Below are 13721 nucleotides of genomic sequence, written 5' to 3'. Positions count from 1 at the left end.
ATTTTTTTGTGGGAGATCGTGGTATATACCTGCTTCAGTTACGATAGGTGGCAGTGTCTGCAGTGAGAAGTGCGTTACAAACAGAGGAAAGTCATTGAGTTTTTTTTCGACTGGAAACCAGAGCATCGCAGATATTCATAGCCACTTACAGAAAGTCTACGGAGACCTGCAATGGACAAACGCACGGCGAGTCGTTAGGAGACGCGTCTGTCAAATCGCAAAATGGTCGCCAAAATCTGTCCGATTTCTTGCTCGCCGGCCTCCCCACACAGCTGTGACTCCTGCAGCGTTAGAACGCGCGGACACTCCCGTTTGAGGTGATCGACGGATGACCAACAAACACCTCGCTACACAACTGGACGCCTCCATTGGTAGTGCTGACACACTCGTCCGTCAGTTGGAGTAATCAGAGGTCTGTGTGCCCATTGGGTACCTCGCAGCCACACAGAAGACCATAAAGGGCAACGAAGAGACATCTCTGTGGAACGACTTGCGCGTTACGAGGTGATCGCGACAATTTTTTGTCGAACATTGTCACACGTGTTGGGTTTATCACTTCGAATCGGAACGAAATGGCAATTCATGGCGTGGCGGCACACCACCTCTCCTTCGAAGAAAAAGCCGCACCCCCAGCCGATAAAGTCATGGCGGCGGTCCTCTAGGCTATTCTGCTTGATGTCCTCCTTCAAGGTGCAACGATCAACTCTGAAGGCAGTTGTGGTGCCCTCAGGAAACTGAAGAAACTATTTCAGCATGTTCGTCGCCGCAAGAGTGCAAACGAACTTATCCTTCTCTACCATAACGCAAAGCCTTACAGGAGTCTGCGCACCGGAGCATGTAAACCTTCATTGGGCTGTTAATGAAACATCCTCGGGTTTCATGCCGCCTCAAGTGGTTTACCGCCCCGCGAGCATTCGGCATAGATCTTCTCTGCCATTGTCAAGTGGATGACTGTCGTGTGCTTGTCATTGCCGTGCTTATATAAGCCACGCCATCGCTCGTGACGTCATTGGTGCTCGGTCCCGCACCATATATGGTAATGTTTTGGCTCAACTCCGTTAACACCGGATCCCACGCTGTACTCAGCTGCAATACACCGTCTCTATTGAAGGTGTTCTCAGAGACTCTAATCTCTAAGGCCTGGTTTATCACGCTATCCCAGAAGCCATTAGTCCGTTTAATAATAGACGTCTCATCGGATGCTATTCTGTATCCGTTTCCCAGAGCATGTTCTGCTGCAGCTGACTTTTCGAGATAGCGCTGACGGTAATGTGGCACCGACTGAGGTGGCGCAGAGGCTAGTACACTGAACTCTTATTCGGAAGGACGACGGTTCAATCCTGCGTCCTGCCATCCTGATTTAAGTTTTCCGTGATTTCCCTAAATCGCTCCAGGCAAATGCCGGGATGGTTCCTTTGAAAGGGCATGGCCGACTTCCTTCCCCGTCCTTCCTTAATCCGATGAGACCGATGACCTCGCTGTTTGGTCTCTTCCCCCAAACAATCCAATTCAATCCAATCCTTCTATGTGGCACTGCTCAATAGTGCGAACAGCCTGACCGACACAGAACTGCCCACATCGACACGGTACCTTGTGGATTCTTGGCGTTCTGAGGCCTACATTGTCTTTCAGAGATTTCATTAGTTGCCGGATCTTTGTCGGAGGCCTGAAGATTGTGTCTACTTTATGCCTCTTCAGGGGCCGACTAATCTTCCGTGTGACAACCACATTACAGTCATCCACTTGACAATGGCAGAGGAGATGTCTGCCAGAAGCTCGTGGGCATCAAATCACTTGACGTGGCTTGAAACCCGAGAATGTTTTATTAATGGGTGTCGCCGCGAAAGCGGTTCGTTGTTGATCTGTTATTCCTCAACCACTCTAATACCAGGATCTCACACTTTCCGATTTACGTCTGTATGGCTCAATGAAGGATGCAGCACTTGGGGAGGTTATTGATTGCCTCCGACATGCACCAGCAGAGAAGTACCATAGGGGCATACAGGCCCTTCCAGTACGCCTGCGTAAGGCAGTCGCTAAGATCGGATATTATGATGAGATAGTCTACAGACTTTTGTAACCAAAGGCGTAGTGTATAATAAGATGTATTGGAATCTTGAATAAAACCAACCTGCTTTCAGAAAAAAAGTGTTCCGTTACTTATTGAACGCCCCTCATAATATCATATTAAAAAGAGGTCCATGGAATATTTATTGATTGGGCGAAGGCTTATTGAAGCTCATCAGTTAATAAATTGAGGGAAGCAATGGAACAAAAACCTTTCCGCAGTTTGTGTCAACTCTTAAAGGCACTGAGCAAGTTAATAAAAGTAAAACTGGAATAGGTAACAGTTTGCCACACGAGTTAACACTTAACAAAGGACTGAGGAAAGTTATTGTGCCTCTGCTGTGTTATTTAAAACATAAAGTAATCATGATGGAGAAAATGCAGAAGCATGCGTTAGGCAGTAAGAAATGAGGGTATATATACTCTACTGACTGCGGGCGTCTAGGCTATTGTAGCCATGGAGGCAGAAGGGATAATTTAGTGGAGAGTTACGAGATATGGAGCTTGGAGATAGATTAAAAAAATAGTATTTTAATAAGTTTGGAAGCGATTGGATTTTAAACTGAGAAGGGATCTATAATGAATGTAACATCTAATAAGCAACACACTGTCACACCGACAGCAGATGGGATCAAGAAGTACTGAATGAAACAAGGAAAATGGCCATAATTAGTTACATCCGTATTATATAATGACAGTATCACCAAAGAAACAAACAAAAAGCTGTACACAGATTGTTGTAGATCACAGCGTCAAACAGGACGTAAATGTGTACACTGACAAAGAAAATGATAGATTTCTTAATATGGAAATAGTGTTTTGATATGGACTGTACAGTAGAAACAATTAGAATGTGGTACATCCACATGAAATATGTGGGTGGTAGCAGAATACCTCAAAACGTGTGGGTCTTGACCTCCATGAAATTAGAAAAAGATTTGACCTAATAAGGTCTGGAATATAGGAAATGCAGTGGTTGTAAATGAAGAACAGCTGACAGAAAGAGGCTATTGGGATAAGAAAAGAAAAGGAAAAATAATTTGCTCACGATTCTGTAAAACAAAATATTTGAGCAACTACATGTTTTGGGTTAGGACTACTGTGAGCAATCTGGGACTAGGAGAATACACCTGAAATGGTCGAAGCAGATTTTGCCATAATTCTTTTTCTGAAATGCTGTTGGTAGATTCGAGGTCGTTCAAACACCGTGGTAGCCAGGAGATACAAGTTTATACTTCTGTCGTTCATGTAACGTGGCGCAAATTTGAAAAACACGGTCGGCATTAGCAAATTTCAGCCACAGGCTATTCCTGTGGGTGCTGATCATTGTAATTTGCTGCTACAGAATTCTGAGTATAGGGTTGCGACGACTCTCCCTGATCCGTGGCTCATGATATGCGTTGGATTGAACCTTGGTTGCAATTCTGTGTTTGGTCTCCCGCTGTTATCGCGATTATGCTATTATCCTCTATTTCTGCGGGTGGCAGCAGAGGTGTGTATTGATATTCGCACCTTGGACTATCTTTAGCATGGTGCTTATACTTTCTGCCTGGACTGTTGTGTGGCAGTTGGTAGGTTGGCTTGGAGCGGCGAGGAAATCTCTGCAAGGCGTAGTTCATCTGGGCCCGCTGGTGGCCTCTATGCGGTGTCAGAGATTGTCGTGCTGTTCCTGTTGCTTCGAGGTTCGTGGTTCACCGGTCCTGGAAATAAAAGTTGTGTTTTGACTTAATCTACCAGTAAGTCATGACTGTTCATATTGTGTCGTTTAGAGTTCGTTGTCAGCTGTTGAGATATTTCCACGAGCACCAACGTGTGTTTTGAAGTTAGCAAATTTTAGCCATCCTTGGTGGAGTTTAATTGTACTTGGTTATTTGAACTGAAGTGCACCAGCGGAATCTCCTGCCTTGTAGCCGTTAACGTTCCGGTTACCTAACATCACTGTTTGTGTAAATTCAGGCAGTGTATTTTCCTCATCGTGTTGTCGTTTTCCAGCACGGTGTGCAGTTTGACAGCACAATGTCTGAGGTGTGGGGTTGATCTGTTATTCTGTGCAACGGATTAATCTGAGATGTACCCTTTAACCTATGGCTCATGCAAAATGCAATTTCTACCACCACACTACTACAGAAGTCAGACAGACTGTGAGGTGTGGGGTTGATCTGTTATTCTGTGCAATGGATTAATCTGAGATGTATCCTTTACCCTGTGGCTCCTGCAAGATGCAATATCCACTCCCACACTACTACAGAAGTCAGACAGACGCTCCTAACGTACTAAAGAGAAATTCCTGAAAAACTTTCAGCAATAAACATCTTCTGGAGTCGTCCGCTGTAAGGAAAGACACAAAAATTCACAAAATTTCGTACATAACTAGTGGGATACTTGGGTACTGGACTACTGCTAGTTACTGTAAGAAAAAAAAAAGAAACTAACGAATGTTATTATTTATTTTGCAAAAATTCTGAAAAATTACAATAGCACTTTTTGTTATGAATTGAACAAGTTATATCCGGGTTCTTTTCGGAATGTGAAGTTACCTCTCAAGGATAGGATTTCTATACAAAGTATAAGATGGTTGTTGACTTGGCAGAATGGCTGAGAGGCGAGCCTACTCAACTTGAATAAGTATCCTTTAGAATGTTGCTAGGTATGGTCGAGGCTGTCGCATGTGAAATACAGTGAAGTGTACTGTTGTGGATGAAATATGGGGCTCGCAATGGCTGTAGCGCACAATACCATACGGTGCGATGGCTGCTGTCTGCGGCGCTCGCTGCTGACAAGTAAGATAACTCTCGTTCTATCTGGATTGACCTTCGCCAATCATACTCTCCCTATGTCTTGATGAATTCAAGGATTCCTATTCGCCTCTAGTCTAACTATTGGCGTGGTACACCGGTCAGATAACCAGTCCACCGCAATGCCACTCAAAATTCGCTCACAGGCGTTTAACTATAACTCCGTCCATTCACACCGCACAATAAGTGTGTTGGGCAACACAGTGAACAACGCTTAATTGCAAGGACTCAATATAGAGTCGCCCTTTGATTCGCTCTCGACAGAGGTGCTCTCCCAGTGAAGTACTGAGGAGATACTTGTTCCTCGCTCCAAGAGCAACAACGGAACAGCGCCTCTCCACGCCAGACGTGAAGGGGTATATCTTTCGGTCTCTTCCATTATTCTTTCAGCTCAAGGCGTCAGAAATGTCCTCTGCCAATCAGCATTGCTCTTCTAAAACGGGTGAATGACGTTCCGTTTAAGGCAACCAATCCGGAACCCTGTAGCATTGGCGTTTGGCGTCTGCTTTGTCCTTGTGAAAATCTCTGAAACTATTTGCTATGTGTAAAGAATGCGTTGGCTGGCCACTCTCACACAGTGTAGCGGAATTTGCTTTTAAGCCGAACATGGGGTTGTTCCCTCCTTTCACTTGGGCCCACGCTGTCCGCTACACGGGCAGTCACCAGCCGACATAGGCTGGGTGGTCCTCTGAAGGAACCGGCGTCCCATTGTGCAGTTTCTCTCCCGAACTAAAAGCTTCTGTGAGCGTCATGTCTGGAATGTATGTGTGTATGCCAGCCTCGAGTATTTTAACCACGGTGCGCTTACTTGTTAATTGCATATCGTTTACATGAATTCATGCAACATTGACTTTATCTTATCGAGTTTGTGTTCGAATGACGCGTCTTGATGTGCGGAATATGATAGTGAGGGCGGAATATGTAAGCAATGAAGGTCAGGAGACTACTATGTCTTACAAATGTATGATTGATTGTGGGCGCCAATACGCTCTACGTTGTTCCAGTGAACTCCCTGTTGTGCGCTGGTCGGGTGAAGCGGAGGTTACCTTGTCAGTGGGTCCGTTGACTGTCTGTCAGTTGTTTTGTCTTTGGATCGACAATAGTTGGGCTGACTGCCTGGCTCAGCTAAGCGAGCGTTAGTGTTTGAATTCCAGGCCAACTCTCAGAACTTCTGAGTGTCCTTAGGTGTACTGCCTTTTCTTGTTTGTTCTTGTTGTTTGTACTTGTATGGCTTCTAGCCGACTTTTAGACTAAGGTTGTTTTGCCCTTGAGACATCAGATGGTTTGAACCTTCAGCCTAATTTAAGAACTGTTCTACTTGAAGCCTTTCACATCTTTAAAATAATTAATGTTATTGAGTCTTAAGTGTTGCGCCTTGAGCCGATTTTGAAATTAAGTTGCTTGCTCTTAAATTGTCAGATTCTTAGGAGCTTAGGCCGATTTTGAATTGAAGTTGATCTGCTCTTAAGGTGTTAGATGGTTTGGGCCTTCATCCTAATTTAAGAACTGTTTTACATAAAGCCGTTGGCATTTTTAAAATTAATGGTTTTGAGTCTTAAGTGTTGGGCCTTCGGTCGATTTCGTATTTTAAGTTGTTTGCTCTTAAAGTGTCAGATTCTTTGGGCCTTCAGACTAATTTAGGAACTGTTTTAAGATAAGGCTTTGCGTTTTTAGTTTATTGGCTTTCAGCCGTTTTTAAATTAAAGTGGTCTTGCCCTTGAGGCATGAGATTGTACTGCGCCTTCAGCCGCTACTTAAGTTCCAAAACTAAAACTGTGTTTTTTTTTTAATTTTTCTTGGCTCTTGTAATGTTTGATCAAATAAAAGGTTGTTTATTCGAGTGTAACTGAGAGCCGCTTGTTTTGGCCCCTTTCCACAATTTAAACTATCTGTCCTGTCTTGCAGATTTAGCAGGGCGTATCATTATCCAACTACGGACTGATCATGAAGAAACCACTGCTAAGCAGGTATCTGAAATGACTGCAAGATGACGATGTTTAATGAGATCAACAGTTACGTGTGTACAACAGTCTAGTGTTCGTCACAATATTAGACATATGTACAGATGTGTAGAGATGAATGGGAGACTGTAGTCTTTACACATTAGTTTTAGTTTATCTTACAAAGTGGCAATAAATGATCTTTTCGTTTGCACTGGATTCCGTTACCTTCCTCTAAACATTAATGAAAAGTTGGTTCCCTCCTGTGGCAGTGTCTTCGCGAGGTGATAGATCTGTAGTCAAAGTCATGAACTTCTTTCCAAGTGGGAATCGGGTATGTCATGCACTCTCGCGGGGCCCTACAAGATATTAGGCAGGTGTACCAATTTCTTTGGCTCTTCAGTGTCGGTATTTGACGGTAGATATATTTCAACGTATGAACGATAGTTTCCAAAGGAACGTGATTAGAAGGCGTTGCATGAAAGAGTCCAAAAAGAACGAAAACGATGCCGCTAATGTAATGCGCACACTATAAATAAATGAGATACACTGTAGTGAGAAGAGGACAAGGAAAGTGAATTTGATGAAGAGGATACTAGGATAAATTAGTTTCATATTTAATCGTTCTTGGACAACAAAATCATCTTCCATGTCGTCTCGCGTGTGCATATAAACCAAAACGTATAATGGTACTTCCTGCGTTCCTTAAATACTATGTAAAAACTTCATGATATTATTGTTATCTGAAGAGAAAGAAAGAAGGTATGTAATATAACGAATAGAAATTATCACTACAATAACGAATCGATTAAACGCCAGAGCCACCTGAAGCAGCAGAGACGTTTCACTAAACATGAGGAAAAGGTTGTGGTAGTCAGAGCAGCTGAACTGCTAATTCGCGGTTTCAGTATGTGTATGGTTCTAATTATAGGCATCGTAAATAGTGAAATTGGCGGAATGTAGTAAAATTTGAAGGAACATTGACAAAAAATTTGCAAGTCAGAGACCTGTTTCATTATCGCTGTTAGGCAGAAAGAAAGAGCAGCAACACAGGCAGCATGGCGTGACGACCCGAGCGCATTAGACATAACCAGTTGTAAGCTGATGGTTGAAAAAAGAGGGGTCTGGACACTGAGCATGTTGAATAAATAAAGAAGTGGCCACGTGATGACTACGGGATTGCCTCGTACACTCCGCCAGGAGAAAGAATACTACTGCTGTGTCACACTGAAAGCAGAAAATGGCGGATAATCGGTAATATCCAGAACTGTGTGAATAATTACAATGATTACCGGATAATTTACGGTAAATCCAATTATACCATTGCCAAAGCAGATCCAAGCACAAACTTCTAGTGGAAGTGGCTGACAGGGGCAACAAAAACATTTATTGTATCCAAATATATGACCAGGTAATTTTACTAGAAAATTTGTATCTGTAGTACAAAATGACTAGTAGTATATGAGTGAGGTATACTTCTCTCTAGCAAATGACGTTGATATATCTGCAACACACTGTCCCTATTACCTGTCAGATACAGTAAATCATTGAAGTAGTTTAGCCATTATTTCGGAAGTAATTACAACTTTACATAAAACAGACGCTGCAGCAAGCGACGGAGTTAGTTCAAACAAATAGACCTACAATGGAAGGCGATGGAACAAGAAAGCGCCCTCAGTTGTCAGACGGTTCATTTTAAAATAAGTCACATGAAGGCACTGGATGTGATATCAGTCGTCTGCTCCTAAAGCCTTCCCTTTCAAATTGACGGGGATATGACTTATAGTAGACCATCGATCACTCAGTATGGTTCTGTGAAGGCGACATGACACCCGTTCGTCAAACACCTACGAACGTGATGTTGTATGGGAACTTTTGCTGGTTTAACTATGTTGGCATACGTTTTATTTTCTCTGCCTGTTTTTATTCATTCATTAACCAAAGTAATTTACAGCAAAGATTAAAACGGGTTATGTCCACAGCAAGGAGGCCTGTGGAGCTAACAAGAAAAGATGAAGAACATAATTTTTTATGTTTGTAAAAGACCCTATCGGAGGTTTCATCGACCGTGTACTGTCTGTCTTTTACCATCCATAATAAAGAGAGGACGTGGATTTCTGTTTAGTTCACTAATAATGTGAAATACATTAATTCTTGTAGTACGAAGGTAACTTCATTCGGTTCCTTATTTCACCTGATCCTATTTATCTGCATTACCAGTACCTGTAATACCTCGGAGAACCAAAAACGTTACACGGAGCAAGCTGGACGCCGTAACATTGTCTTCAAAACGAAAATTGAGACAAATAACTTCGGCTTGAACAACTGTAACTAATAATGCACTATTATTTATTACTGATTTTTCATGTATACAAATCAGAAGCCTGACTGTCTGGAGTCTGCGTACCACTCTGTAAATTAGCTGAGACACACGGTACCGAGTGAACTCACTACTGTTGGGCCTCTTCCGTGGTGCCAGCAAATTTCTGTCATAATTACTATTCTTAAAATTATTAATTAATCATTATAAATGGTGACCATCTCTCGATGGTGTCAGATAGATTAGAAAGGTGCAAAAATTAAATGGTATAAAACATGCTGGGTAACATTTAGTGTGCCAATTTTTTTTATTTACTTTGTTTCATGACTCGAAAATTGCTGAGAGTAAACCAGGGCCAAACAATACATAGTACGCATAAATTTAAAATGGTTAACCAGAGGAATTGTAGTAACAACATTTAAAAATATCGTCTATAAGGTAGGAAAGAACTCCAACTTCTATCTTGTATGACTGCACTTGATAACCCCTCGATCAAAATTACTGTCACTACCTTACCCTATCCAATCATAAATTTGAAGCAATTTTTTTAAAAATTAGTAGAGATTTGGGCCAACATTAATTTCATTTTTTGGAGTCTGGGTAAAACAATTTTAAATGGCAACAATAAGCTGCAGTACTGGCGTAGAAAACGTCATGTATTGATCGGGAAAATTCACGCGATCAGTTTTAAGGTTAAAATTAAATTTATTTATATCTATAGCTTTAAAAATATTTACAAATGGAAAAAAGTTAAAAAGGTAGTGCTGACTATTGAAAATAGTGTAGAGATACAAAATGTCACTGCTGTGGGTGTGACAACAAAAGGTAATGATACAGGAAATACCAATCACATCGACGACAGCCACAAATCCTACACAAATTCAGTTTATGCTGATGAAGATAATATCTTATCTATACGCACGATAAACGAGAGTAATCCCAAAATCTTACCGAGCAGTATTTTGTCACATGAAGCCAGTGAAAGATGCGCTAGTGCGGTATCAATAAATTTCAGTTTCTCCATGTCAGGAGTACTTTTTCAAGTGTGACAGAACAAGACACGGTAGATAACAAGACATTAGTGCCTCATCAATTCATTCAATGCCAGACATGTATAAAGGCCTCACGGATCTTGAGAGATTGCCGGGCACTCTCACTTCTGATTCGGTGTCATACTGCTTAATGTTCTTAGGTAAGATGATTATTATTTCGATCTGACTTCATACATCACGGGCAGTAGTTAATGCTCTCGCTTGTATGCTCCAGTGTAGGAATAGCGGTAAGATTTACCTGACTTCAAAGGATTTAAATGACTGCACTAAAAGCGTATGGCGGCTGAGGTCCAAGGGAAGCGCTTTTCTCCTGCGGAACCTGGGTGAAAACATTTCCGGACTGCCGAGTCCCGCGGTTTCATTGTGCTGACACGTTTGGATGGCGCTGGTCTGTCGCCGGTCGCATCCAAGTAGGCTGACTAGCGCTGAGGAGACGCCGCTGCAATGGCCAAAACATTGAACACTGACAATAAAGCAAAGGATGGGCCCTTGTCATTCAAAAGTCAATGAGACGACTCTGAGCGTTCTGCGAATTTCCGTGGGACGGGTCACTGGCGCCGAGACATCGAGATTCTGTTACAAAAACATATTTATGAAGGCAGAAGACTTTTAGCGAGTTTACGGCCGTTCTTTGGAAACTTAGAAATGAACACAACAGGGGAGATAACAATATTTTTATGGAGGGCTGTGGTTACATCCTGGTCATGTTGTTAGCAAAAGACAGGCCTAAGCGCGTGGTAAAGAGGTTGCGAAGCTGATTAATATTATTTTTTTTCTTTTCTCCCAATCAACTTTAATGTCTCTGATTGGTCCAATCGGTGTATGCAGAGCAAGGAGCAATCTCCCATCTGCAGTTCGTGATTGGCTTGTCCTAAAGTGGGTGTTGTTTAGGATGTAAATAGGCTTTCCTAACGAGCTGGCGAGGAAAGCGGAGAGAAAGAGATCATTCTTCTACTGGCGCTTCGCTAGTAAGGAACTGCAGGTCTCTATCTAAATGGTGTGTCCTTTGCTAGTGTGCCACTTAGTGCCTGTGCCAGTCACCTTCTGAACCGTCACACACACAACGAGTGATGCATGAGTGTACTTATTTGACTTGATTTGGGTGTCTAAACATTTGACATGTTCCGTCATGCATAGAAGAGGGACGGAGTCAAATTGGTTTGACAGACCAGCAAACGGGCCCATCTGCACACTGTAATCCACTTGGGTTTCAGAGGCTCATAGGGAAGTACTAGTGCTCCGAATTAGTCAAACGCGAGACCGTGTACTTGCATTTTTCAGACGCGTGCTATTAACAACAGACTGCTGCCGTCCATCACTTCAGTCTCTGAACGCATTGTGGTGGGCCACTGCTACGGCGTAGGGCTCCGATATATGTTTCTCAGCACCCTGTTATTTTGAATCATTTTTTTAAATAATAGATGCTTGATGGTAGCTTCGTTTTTGTGCCATACCCCGAGATAACGTGTATGAAGTCAGATAGAGCGATTAATGTTCCCGTTAGTGTGGTCTGTCGATCGCCAGCTGATCACTTTGTCCACCATAGACCGATAGTAGTGAAAGCGTTTGTCAAATGAAAAGGTTTGCCTCACATTTTTTAATCATTTTGTTTGATTTGTGGCTTTAAGAATGAATAAATCTATTGTTATTTAGATCACAGCTCCTTCCTCTATTTTGATTAACAGTACATTGCCATTCTTATTAAAGTCTTGATTACAAAAGACAGTACCAAGTTTGTAATGTAACGAAGAATTTATTTAATAACCTTTCTAACCAGTAAACCGAAAAACTTGACAAATGAAATTTTAGAAATGAATAGAAACGAACATTTGATGATATTAAGAATGACCTATCTCAGAGTTTCGATAATTTAAGTCAAAATCGACGCATTGTTCTTTCTAATGATTTGAAATGCAGACTTGCACATATGGGGAAGAAATTAAAGATGGTATTATTCACTGATTTGTCTCACAATATAAACAACGTAGCTCAGAAAGTGTCATCTACAGACGAGGCACAAGAAAAAAAGGCAGTTAAAATAAAAATCTTGAATGATGTGCAGACTCAGATGCAAGAGGTTCAGTCGGAAAATTGCAAAAATTTAGAAACTATGATAGGTACTGTTAATGAGCTGCAAACTTTATGTAAAGATTTGGCGGAAGAAGTACAGGAGCTGTCGCTGAAATTAAGTAATTATGATTCACGCACTTAGTTCATAAGGAAAGCATCAGGAAAAACGGAAAAGAGGTGAATCTGAAGGACTGAGCTGATGAGGGAATGTTAGATAAGGGTACGATCCTCGCACTGGAGATCGTACAAGAGCATAAGACCTATGCCGAAGCAGTTGAAGAGGTAATAAAGGAAAGGGGAAACGAATTGATTGCTAGGATTGAGCAGGCTCAAAGGCAGCGGAAGAGAAGTTACAGATCATTCTAATTAATGTTGCGGATGTCACAAGAGAGCCGCCAGTAGCAGGCAATCAGGTGCATTCGGGCAGGATAGATAGCGGTAATACTACCAGCCCTTCAGACGCAGAAGAAAGGCATACAAACTGCAACAGGCACTGCCAATGTGAATGCCAGCAGCGCGAACATATCCCGATTATAATCATGTGCGTCAGTACAATGCCAGGGCGGCAACAGACAGTACTGTATTTTTGTCCATTTTATTAGCGGACTTGGGTCGGCTCCGTCATAGGTCATTTCCGATTTTTTCAACAGAGGGTAAGAGAATGAACCCCATAGTGTTTACCAGGGCTTTTAGTATCGTGTTACCCCTCAACTGGACAGAAAGACAAAAGATCCGGTTCGTTGTCGGGTACACAAGGGGCAATGTTTCATTGTGTGTAACAGATATGGCTGAGAGATGCAATTTGAATGGGCTTTTTGGACAAATATTTGTCCTCAGCAGTCCAAGAGAGACTTCGTCGAGAGGTTTCCAACCCATCACCATTCAGTAGTAAACAGAGGGGACTAAGGAAGTGCCTGCTGAGGTGGCCGAGTGGTTCTAGGCGCTAGAGTCTGGAACCGCGCAACGGCTACGGTCGCAGGTTCGAAATCTGCCTCGGGCATGGATGTGTGTGATATCCTTAGGTTAGTTAGGTTTAAGTAGTTCTAAGTTCTAGAGGACTGATGACCTCAGAAGTTGAGTCCCATAGTTCTCACACTGGACTCGCATTAGGAAGAACGACGGTTCAATCCCGTCTCCGGCCATCCTGTTTTAGGTTTCCCGTGATTTCCCTAAATCCTTTCAGGCAAATGCCGGGATGGTTCCTTTGAAAAGGCACGGCCGATTTCCTTCCCGGTCGTTCCCTAACCCGAGCTTGAGCTCCGTGTCTAATGACATCGTTGTCGGCGGGACGTTAAACACTAATCTCCTCCTCCTCCTCCCATAGTGCCATTTGAACCATTTGAACTAAGGGAGTGGCTCGAGAAACACTTAAACAAAAGCAGGTGTTGCACAAACCCAGTTTCCCACCTGGACATACTGAAAATACTAAAAAAATCGTCTGCCTGCCCATATCAGAGAAAAGCTGGTCACAACACCT

This window comes from Schistocerca gregaria, chromosome 5, assembly GCF_023897955.1.
Source record: "Schistocerca gregaria isolate iqSchGreg1 chromosome 5, iqSchGreg1.2, whole genome shotgun sequence".
Lineage (NCBI taxonomy): Eukaryota > Metazoa > Arthropoda > Insecta > Orthoptera > Acrididae > Schistocerca > Schistocerca gregaria.
Note: the sequence above shows the minus strand (reverse complement) of the source record.